This window comes from Miscanthus floridulus, chromosome 3 (assembly GCF_019320115.1).
Source record: "Miscanthus floridulus cultivar M001 chromosome 3, ASM1932011v1, whole genome shotgun sequence".
In the NCBI taxonomy this organism is placed as follows: domain Eukaryota; kingdom Viridiplantae; phylum Streptophyta; class Magnoliopsida; order Poales; family Poaceae; genus Miscanthus; species Miscanthus floridulus.
Genome location: NC_089582.1, coordinates 60,917,260 through 60,926,483, shown reverse-complemented (window position 1 = coordinate 60,926,483; position 9,224 = coordinate 60,917,260).

The window sequence follows — 9,224 nt, the reverse complement described above, 5'->3', positions numbered from 1 at the left end:
AAAAGGTTTCATTGATGGGAAGCCGATGAGCAAAATGTTGGTAGATGGAGGTGCTTTTGTCAATCTTATGCCTTATACTACTTTTCATAAACTTGGCAAGGGACCAGGAGATTTGATTGAGACCAACATGATGCTTAAGGATTTTGGGGGTAATGCATCCAAAACCAGGGGGCAATGAACATCGAATTGACAATTGGAAGTAAGACTTTACTCACTATGTTCTTTGTCATTGATGGAAAGGGTTCATACAGTTTACTCCTTGGTCGTGATTGGATTCATGCAAATTGTTGTGTACCATCAACCATGCATCAGTGTTTGATTCAGTGGCATGGAGATGATGTTGAGCTGGTTCATGTTGATGATTTTGTAAGTATCGCAACAGCTGATCCAATGTATTGGAAGCTAGAAGACTTTGAATGTTTTTCTAGTGAGCTATAGGAAGGAGGCTTCGTTAAAGTCAATGATGAAAGCCAACAGCCGATCTAAGCAGTTGGCTCTAAGACTTTGTTTTAATGGATAATCCAATAGATGGTACGGATGGTAACTAGGAGAGGGCTTTATGTCGGCCAATGAATTAGAAGAGATAGATATTGGTTCTAGAGATAGGCCTAGGCCGACGTATGTAAGTGGTAAGTTGGATCCTGAGTATAAATAAGAGTTGGTGGATTTATTGAAGTAGTTTAGAGATTGTTTTGCTTGGGAATACTATGAGATGCCTGGTCTAGATCGATCAATTATTGAACATTAGTTGCCAATCAAACCTGGATATCGGCCGTTTAAACAAGCTCTAAGGAGATTTAACCCAAATGTTCTTGATGATATCAAAAAGGAGACTGAAAGATTACTAGAAGCGAAATTTATCCGACCGTGCTGATATGTAGAGTGGATATCGAATGTTGTTCCTGTGTATAAGAAAAATGGGAAGTTAAGAGTTTACATCGACTTTAGAGATCTGAACAAGGCTACACCCATGGATGGTTATCTGATGCCGATAACCGATATGTTGATAGATGCAGCAACAGGGCACAAGGTTATTAGCTTCATGGATGGCAATGCAGGATATAATTAGATTTTATGGATAAGGAAGACATAGCAAAAATAGCTTTTAGGTGCCCGGGCGCAATCAGCTTATTTGAATGGGTTGTGATGACCTTTGGTTTGAATAATGTCAGTGCAACTTATTAGAGGGTGATGAATTATATTTGTCATAAGTTGATCGGCATAATGGTTGAAATCTACATTGACAACATGATGGTAAAATCTAAGGGGTACAGGGAACATCTAGCTAATTTGCAGGAGACTTTGGAGTGCACAAGAAAACATGGTCTAAAGACGAATCCCGGTAAGTGTGCCTTTGGAGTATCTACTGGATAATTTTTTGGTTTTATGGTCCACTAGAGAGGAATCAAAATTGATCAAAAAAGTATGAAAGCAATTGATGAGGCAGTGCCTCTGACTACTAAAATAGAGTTACAATCTTTGCTTGGTAAGATTAATTTTATCAGAAGGTTTATTTCAAATTTGTCAGAAAGGGTTCTTCCGTTTTCTCCCTTGTTGAAGTTAAAAAATGATGAAGAATTTAAATGGGGTGACATACAACAAAAGACGTTTGAGGATATAAAAGAATATATGAAATATCCGCCTGTGCTGGTGTAGCACCCGATTTTAAAGACAAAACCAGATACCCACTATATGTGAGCCTAGGAAGTCAAATCTCACATATAGCCACAAATAAGGGTAATATCAAAAGACAATACTTATTACATAACGTATTAGTATAAGGAATATAACCTCAGAGTATAGATAGCGGAAAGACAACTCCGATCTTCAAGCGAAGACTCCAAATCCACAGGGACAACTAACTGGTTGACCACAAGCCTATCTCCTCTAGACTAGCAATCTAGTACCCATCCAAGATTTTTATCCAAAGTATAGAGAAGTAAAGCAAGTGTAAGTACATATCGTACTCAGCAATATAACATGGGGTTCATGAGGCTCAAAAGGTTGACACTGTTTACTGCGATTAGCTTTTATTAGGTCATCTTTTTAAGCAATTGAGTAGCAACAAATTTATCATAAGCCCATAAACACATGATTAGGTAAACATGAACAATGAATAGCATAAACAATTAATCATTAGTGATCATTTCTATTCCATAAGGGTTCTAAGGCCGCTCGTGTCCGTGAGTATGGCTATTATAATAGTTTTACACTCTGCAGAGGTTGTACACTTTTACTATGAGTCGTGATTTACCCTTTCACCCTAGGTGATTAGCCCCTTGACCTTCCTTGGTAGTGGGTAAATGATTTACCCACTTCCCAGGAAGGTCGACATGGTTCACTATGAAGCCTTTCAAAGGTTCATCTAACAAGTTAGGGCCGCTAAGGTTTTCCCATCAATAAGCATAAACCCCCCTCCAAGGAGTGACTAACAAAGTGCACCTTCTTGGTAGGCTAGGATCATACCTATCGGAGCCCCTCTTGTTCCATAAAGGTAACCACTAACAAGCTAGAAAAGATCCTCATACAAAGCTAAAGCTAGAGCCATATAGTCCTCATAGTTGTACTATAAGTCCCGAATGATCACTTATAGATAAGTCCTTATTGAGAGGAATCTAGAGCATTTAGAAAGTAGCTAAACACCCTGGCCCCCTATTTTCATGTTGCTAAAAAAATCATGTTTTAATATTTATTGCATATACCATTAGTCAAGTTACAAGATCATGGTTTTGGTCGTGCACTAGCAAAAACTACCCAATGCAATAACCCAAAGGTATCAAGGAATCCAAGATATCAATTAGCTAGGGAAATTACTACAGTTGCCAAGGTAGACACATGCAACATAAATTAAATGATTAAAGGTGAATATGTATCAAGGATGGTCCCACGCTATACTTGCCTTAAACTCAGATTTGATCTTCTTCTGGTCCAAATCTTCCAAGAACTGCTTCTGGTCTCACCACGTATAGAGAACCACACAAGCATCCAAATAGACATGCATAACATACATACATAGTCATATTAGAATAATACACCAACTAGTGGAAAAAGGATTTGAAATAGATCTACGTATTGCTACAAACACACAGACACGAGAAAGCACGCTAATCGGAGCTACGGTTGAAAAGATACATCTACAGAAATATTTTGTTTATAAAATGGAAAACCATAAGCTTTATTTATTTTATTATATAAAAGCATGTATATGATATTTCAGAGAAAATACTTAAGTTAAATTTAGTCAAACTTATATTTGGTTTTAAAAATCAAAGTGGAATTTATTGCATTTTATTTATAAATCTAATGACATAATTATTATTCAAGTTGGGTTTTAACCCATGAAATTCTAGAGATTTTGACATTGATACTAATGTGTAGGTCACGTCGTTACGAATCCAACGGAACTTGAACGGACTATTTCGGAGTTAAAATGAATAAGTTATGATTTAAACAAGTTTTTCTTTAGTTAAATAATAGATTAAATCTATCCATGAATTTTAAATATTGAAAACATGCCTAGCAGTAGTATAAACACGTAGAAAAGGTAAATACAGTCCTAACACAATTCAAACAGGTCAAATCGGACTTAAAACACAAAAGTTATGCATGAAATAAGGTGCAATGGCATTTCTGTAAATAAACTGAACTTATTTTTTAATTAAAAAAATAAAATATAAATTTACACGGTTACTGGACTAGGCGTACTATTACTAGAAAATACAGGGTCCTAAACGAATAAAAACAGGACTAAATTGTATTTATTTTGAACTAGACTGGACTACGGGTTGATTCCCTAGAAACTGAGGGGCTTATCTGCAAAACTGGCATGGCTTAACCACGGTTGACCCCGCCTGCTCACTGGACTGCCATGTGGCATGCGCGAACTAGCTTGGTGCACCAGATGCGTGGTGGACTCGCTAATGCGGCACCGTGGGCCGAGTCCATGGGTCCACGATGGATCGATTACGCATCGAACCGGTATGGTTCAATCGTAACCGTTCATCCAAGATCTGATGGTGAGGGATGCTCGAGAGAGCCTCCGCCGGCCACATAGTAGCATCGGTGAGCACGCCATGGCCGGCGGCGAGGCGGGAACGACGACGAACGCTGGTACGACGATTCTGGCCAACCCAAGACAAGCCAATCACACGAAAACACTCTACATGTGCTCACGAACTCCACAGATGCAATGCCATGGGCGGGGAATGCGCCGAGGTGCCGATCCCATGGCGGCGTCATGACCGGCAGGGAGAGAGCTTGCCGATACGGTGCTCTAGGGCATTACCCGATGAACAGAAAGCATGGGAAGATAGAGAATCTCATCGTGAGTCGATCAGCGAAGGTCGTGGCATCCAAGAGGTCTCCGAGGCATGGGTCATCGGTGGTGGCAAACTAGAGAGAGAGACAACGGCACCAGTTAGGGGAAAACTGAGTGAATCAAGACCAAAACGGCGAATTGAAGCCACCTACGGTTGCGTTGGATCACGGTGGAGCTCACGAGCACGTCGGCATCGAGGTTAGGGCTCGGGAATGGTGGATTTGCTGGTGGCGGTGGTGAGAGTGTGAGCACAGATGGGGAAAGGAGAGAGGGCACTTGGTTTAGGGCTTTATAGTCTGGAGGTGCTATGGTAGATGGTATGGGAGCGGGAGACAACGATTTTGGATGCTTGCCATGTGGGCGCGGTGGCCCAACGTCTTGCCGTAGGTGGCAGCGCCATCGTCGGGAGCGAGAAAGGAAAGGGGCGTGGTGAAGAAAGGAAGGGGAAGGAAGAGAGCGGGGCCGGCTGACGGATGGGGCCAGTGTCATAGCAAGGGAAGGGAGAGAGCAGCGAGCACGTGCGGGCGTGGTGTGGGGCAAGCCGAGCAACGTGCCGAGTGGGCCGCGTTGGTGGGCTACGGGCGCGCGCATGGAGCGACGTGAAGCGGGCCATGCGGAGCAAGCCTATGTGTGGGAGAAGGAGGAAGGAAGGAAAGGTGTGGAACTAGGCTACCAGCGGGTCGAGGCTGTGAAGGGGAGGAGGAAGAGACTGGGCCGGTGGAGAGGAGGAAAGGAGCGGGCCGGCTAGAGGAAGCGCGGGCCTTCGGGCCAAAATGAGAGAGAGGAGGTTTTTCTTCTTTTTATTTTTTTCAAATCCTTTTTCTTTTCTTAATTCAAAACAAATTCAAATACAAACCAAATCGAATATAAATATGATTTAAAACACACTTTTTAATTCAAACATAAATGAACAAATTTTGGGTAAGTTTTTTGAGAATAACTTTTTAAATTCTTTCATTTTCTAATTTTCTCTTCTTTTATTTCAAAGCCATTTTTAATTTCATTTGCAAAAGCAATTTTAACCATTTTGAATTTCAATCAAAACCACTCAACCAAATAAATCAAATGCAATGGCATGTATGCTCAAACATGTTGCTACCTTATGATGAATTTTAATGTAATGAAAAATTTTTATTTTCCTATATTTCATGTGCACAAAAATTCTAAATTAAATCTTTTTAGGTCCATTTCTAGAATTTCAAATTTTAGGGTGTTACAGCTGGTCCCTCCTCAGCAAGGTAAGCCTTTTAAGCTGTATGTATCGGCCGATGACAAAACGATTGGATCGGCCTTAATGCAAGAGTTTGAAGGAAAAGAACGAGTTATTTTCTAAGTAGAAGGCTTTTGGATCCAGAGACAAGATATTCTCCTATTGAAAAGTTATAGTTATGCTTATATTTCTCTTGCACTAAGTTGCGACATTACTTGTTATCGGCTGAGTGTACAGTTGTTTCCAAGGCTGATGTGATCAAGCATATGCTATCAATATCGATATTAAATGGGAGAATAGGGAAGTGGATTCTTGTGTTGTCGGAATTTGATTTGAGGTACGAATCAGCTAAAGAGGTCAAAGGGCAAGTAATAGCCGATTTTGTCACCTAGCATCATAAGCCAAGTATTGGCTATGTAGAGCCAATACCTTCGACGTTATTCTTTGATGGATCATCATGCAAGCAAGGTGGTGGCATTGGTATTGTTATTGTTTCACCTCGAGGGGCAAGTTTTGAGTTTGCTTTTCCAACTGAACCAATAGTTACCAACAATCAAGCAGAATATGAAGCTATTCTTAAGGGACTTTAGCTTTTTCATGAAGTAAAGGCCGAGTCGATCGAAGTATTTGGAGACTCACAGTTAATTATTAATCAGTTGATCGGCCTATACGAATGTAAAGATGATATTCTAAAGGGATACTATGATGAATGCCAGAGGTTACTCAAGGAGTTTCCTCATATTTCCCTTCAGCATATTCCGAGAGCACAGAATCAAGAGGCTAATCGGTTAGCTCAAAGTGCGTCAGATTATCAAACGTTTCAAGAGATCTTAAGTAGTGAAACCTTGACTAATGATTGGAGAGTTGAAATAGCTGATTACCTTAAAAATCCATCACAGAAGGTCACCAGGAAACTAAGGTATAAATTGACTAAGTATGTTTTACTAGATGATCAGCTATATTACAAAATAGTCAATGGGGTGTTGCTTAAATGCTTAAATCAAGAAGAGGCCAAGGTGTTGATGGGTGAAATACATAAAGGGATATGTAGAGCTCATCAATTGGCTTATAAGATGAAATAGATTATTCACAGGACTGGATATTTTTGGCCAATAATACTGGAAGATTGTTTTGAATATTATAAGGGGTGCCAGGATTGTCAATGTTTTGGTAATATTTAGAAATCGCCCACATCGGCTATGAATCCAATAATCAAACCATGGTCATTTTGAGGTTGGGGAATTGATCTAATTGGTCAGATTTTTCTACTTTCAAGTAAAGGACATAAGTTTATATTGGTAGCAACAGATTACTTCACTAAGTGGGTTGAGGCAATTCCTTTGAAGAAGGTAACCTCAAAGAGCATGGTTGATTTTGTCAAGGAGCATATTGTGTATAGTTTTGGGATTCCTCAAACTATGACAATTGATCAGGGGACAATGTTCACATCAGAAGAGTTCAGAGATTTTGCCGCTAGTATGGGAATTAAGTTATTAAATTCTTCTCCTTACTATGCCTAGGATAATGGCTAGGCAGATGCGTCCAACAAAATTATGATTAAGCTGATCAAGAAGAAGATCGAAGAACAACCAAGGAAGTGGCATTCAACGCTTAATGAGGCATTATGGGCATATAGGATGGCCTATCATGGATTGATTAAAGTGTCACCTTATGAACTTGTGTATGGTCATAATGCAGTCCTTCCCTAGGGGATTCAAACTAGATCGAGACGTGTCACGCTGCAAAATGATTTGTCAGCTGAAGTTTACAAGAATCTTATGATGGATGACTTAGAAGACTTAAGTTGCCATCGACTGTGTGCTCTTGAGAATATCAAAGCCAATAAGCTAAGGATTGCGAAGTATTACAATAAGAAGGTCAAGAGCAAACAATTTTCTAAAAGGGGACTTGGTCTAGAAGGTAAACTTACTGATCAAGTCAAGGGACAACAAGTTTAGCAAGTGGTCACCTAATTGGGAAGGACCTTATCAGATTAAACATTATGCGCCTGACAATGCTTATATTTTGGAAACACTAGGAGGAGAAGAGGAGTTTGATAGAGCAATCAATGGAAAATATCTGAAGAAATATTATCGTAGCGTTTGGATTAATACTTGATAGATGATTTGTTCAGTCATTGGCTCTAATAGCCGGTACCAGAAGGGTATTGCCTCTAGTTCAAAAATAAACTCGAAGGGGTAAAAGCCAATATGATATGTATCGACTATAGAGGAAAAACAAACACATACAAATTGGTACATGGAACATGAGTATAGGGCAAAAGAGAACCACTTAAAATGAAGAGATTATTTGCTAGCCTCTCCTATTACAAGCTAAAGGATAGGGAACACTTTGTTCACTATATCTTCGACTTGGGAAGCAAGGCTACGGAGTTGGTGGTGTTGAAGAAGTCCTTGACCAGGTGCTCATGGTCCTCAGGGTTTTCGGTGGCTAGGAAACCATGGGGAAGAAGTCAAAGCTCATAGCCAGAATGAGCTTGAGCGATAGCCAATGCCACGGCAGTACCATGACGAACACCGTGAAGGGCAACCTCTCTGATGTGCTTTGGGACATCATATAGGTGAACTACCAGCATGGCACCCCTAGCGTTGATGAATCCTACCGCATACTCTGCAACTGATTAAAGGCTTTCCAACTAGGCCAATAGGTCTAGAAAGATTCGAGGGAGAGATAATCAAGATCTTGAAGACAAAAATAAGAAAAATAGAAAATTGTGGTGGACATATCACCCATGATTCTGGCCTTGGCCTTGGCCAGCCGTGCTTGAGTGGAGTCGGCCCTATGTTTCGAGGCGGTGAAAACATCCAGCAGCGCATTTAGATGAAGGTCCATCCACCCAAGATCATGGGTTGCATCCTCCCGATGACGAAGACGCTAGCGTAGTGGCATAGACTCATCAAGGGCCTCTTTAGTAGACCTCTTGCTGTTCTGCATGCCTTTGAGCCTATTGAAAAGCAAATCGCACCAAAGACACAGAAGGTTTGGGATGAAGCAGGTTGTTTTTTCGATCCGCAGCCATGGCCTATATATATAGCCTAGGAGGTGAGATAGGCTTCATCGGGGTTATGAAATTAAAATCAGTTATGGAAATGGATCAACACTCTAGAAATTCAGGGAACGGATCATGAAAAACAACAAATTCGGACTTATGCCTCCCCATAATTACAAGATACCATGGGATTGATACGAAAGGTTTACATTAACTAAAGGTCAACCCACTAAAACTGCTTTGGATTGAGGGGAGTCCGGATCCCCACAAGGCCGAATGTCATCATGGACCGAGTCATATCGGCCCATAGATAGAAGTGGCATCAGGGGAGAGAAAGGCCGCCTTCTAAAAAGATGCCCATATATCCGAACGATTTCTCAGTGGCTGGGAAACCATGGGAAAGAAGTCTGTGGTTTTCCTGATGAGCATTTGATAAAGTGAACAAGGGAAAGGTGTCCACACATTTTAACCCTTGCAAACACTAGAATAGTTCTACGATCATGGTGAGAAAACTTAGGTGATGTCACAAGAATTCTTCTAACCGTAGTAGCTGATCCTCTTGCTTGACAAGGTGCTAAAATGAGTGACACAATCACCCTACGCACAAGAATTCTTCTAACCGCTCAAGATCCTCATAGCAAGGAATTAGACCATGGAGGGTCTAGCAGAGCCAAGGGCACTCAAGG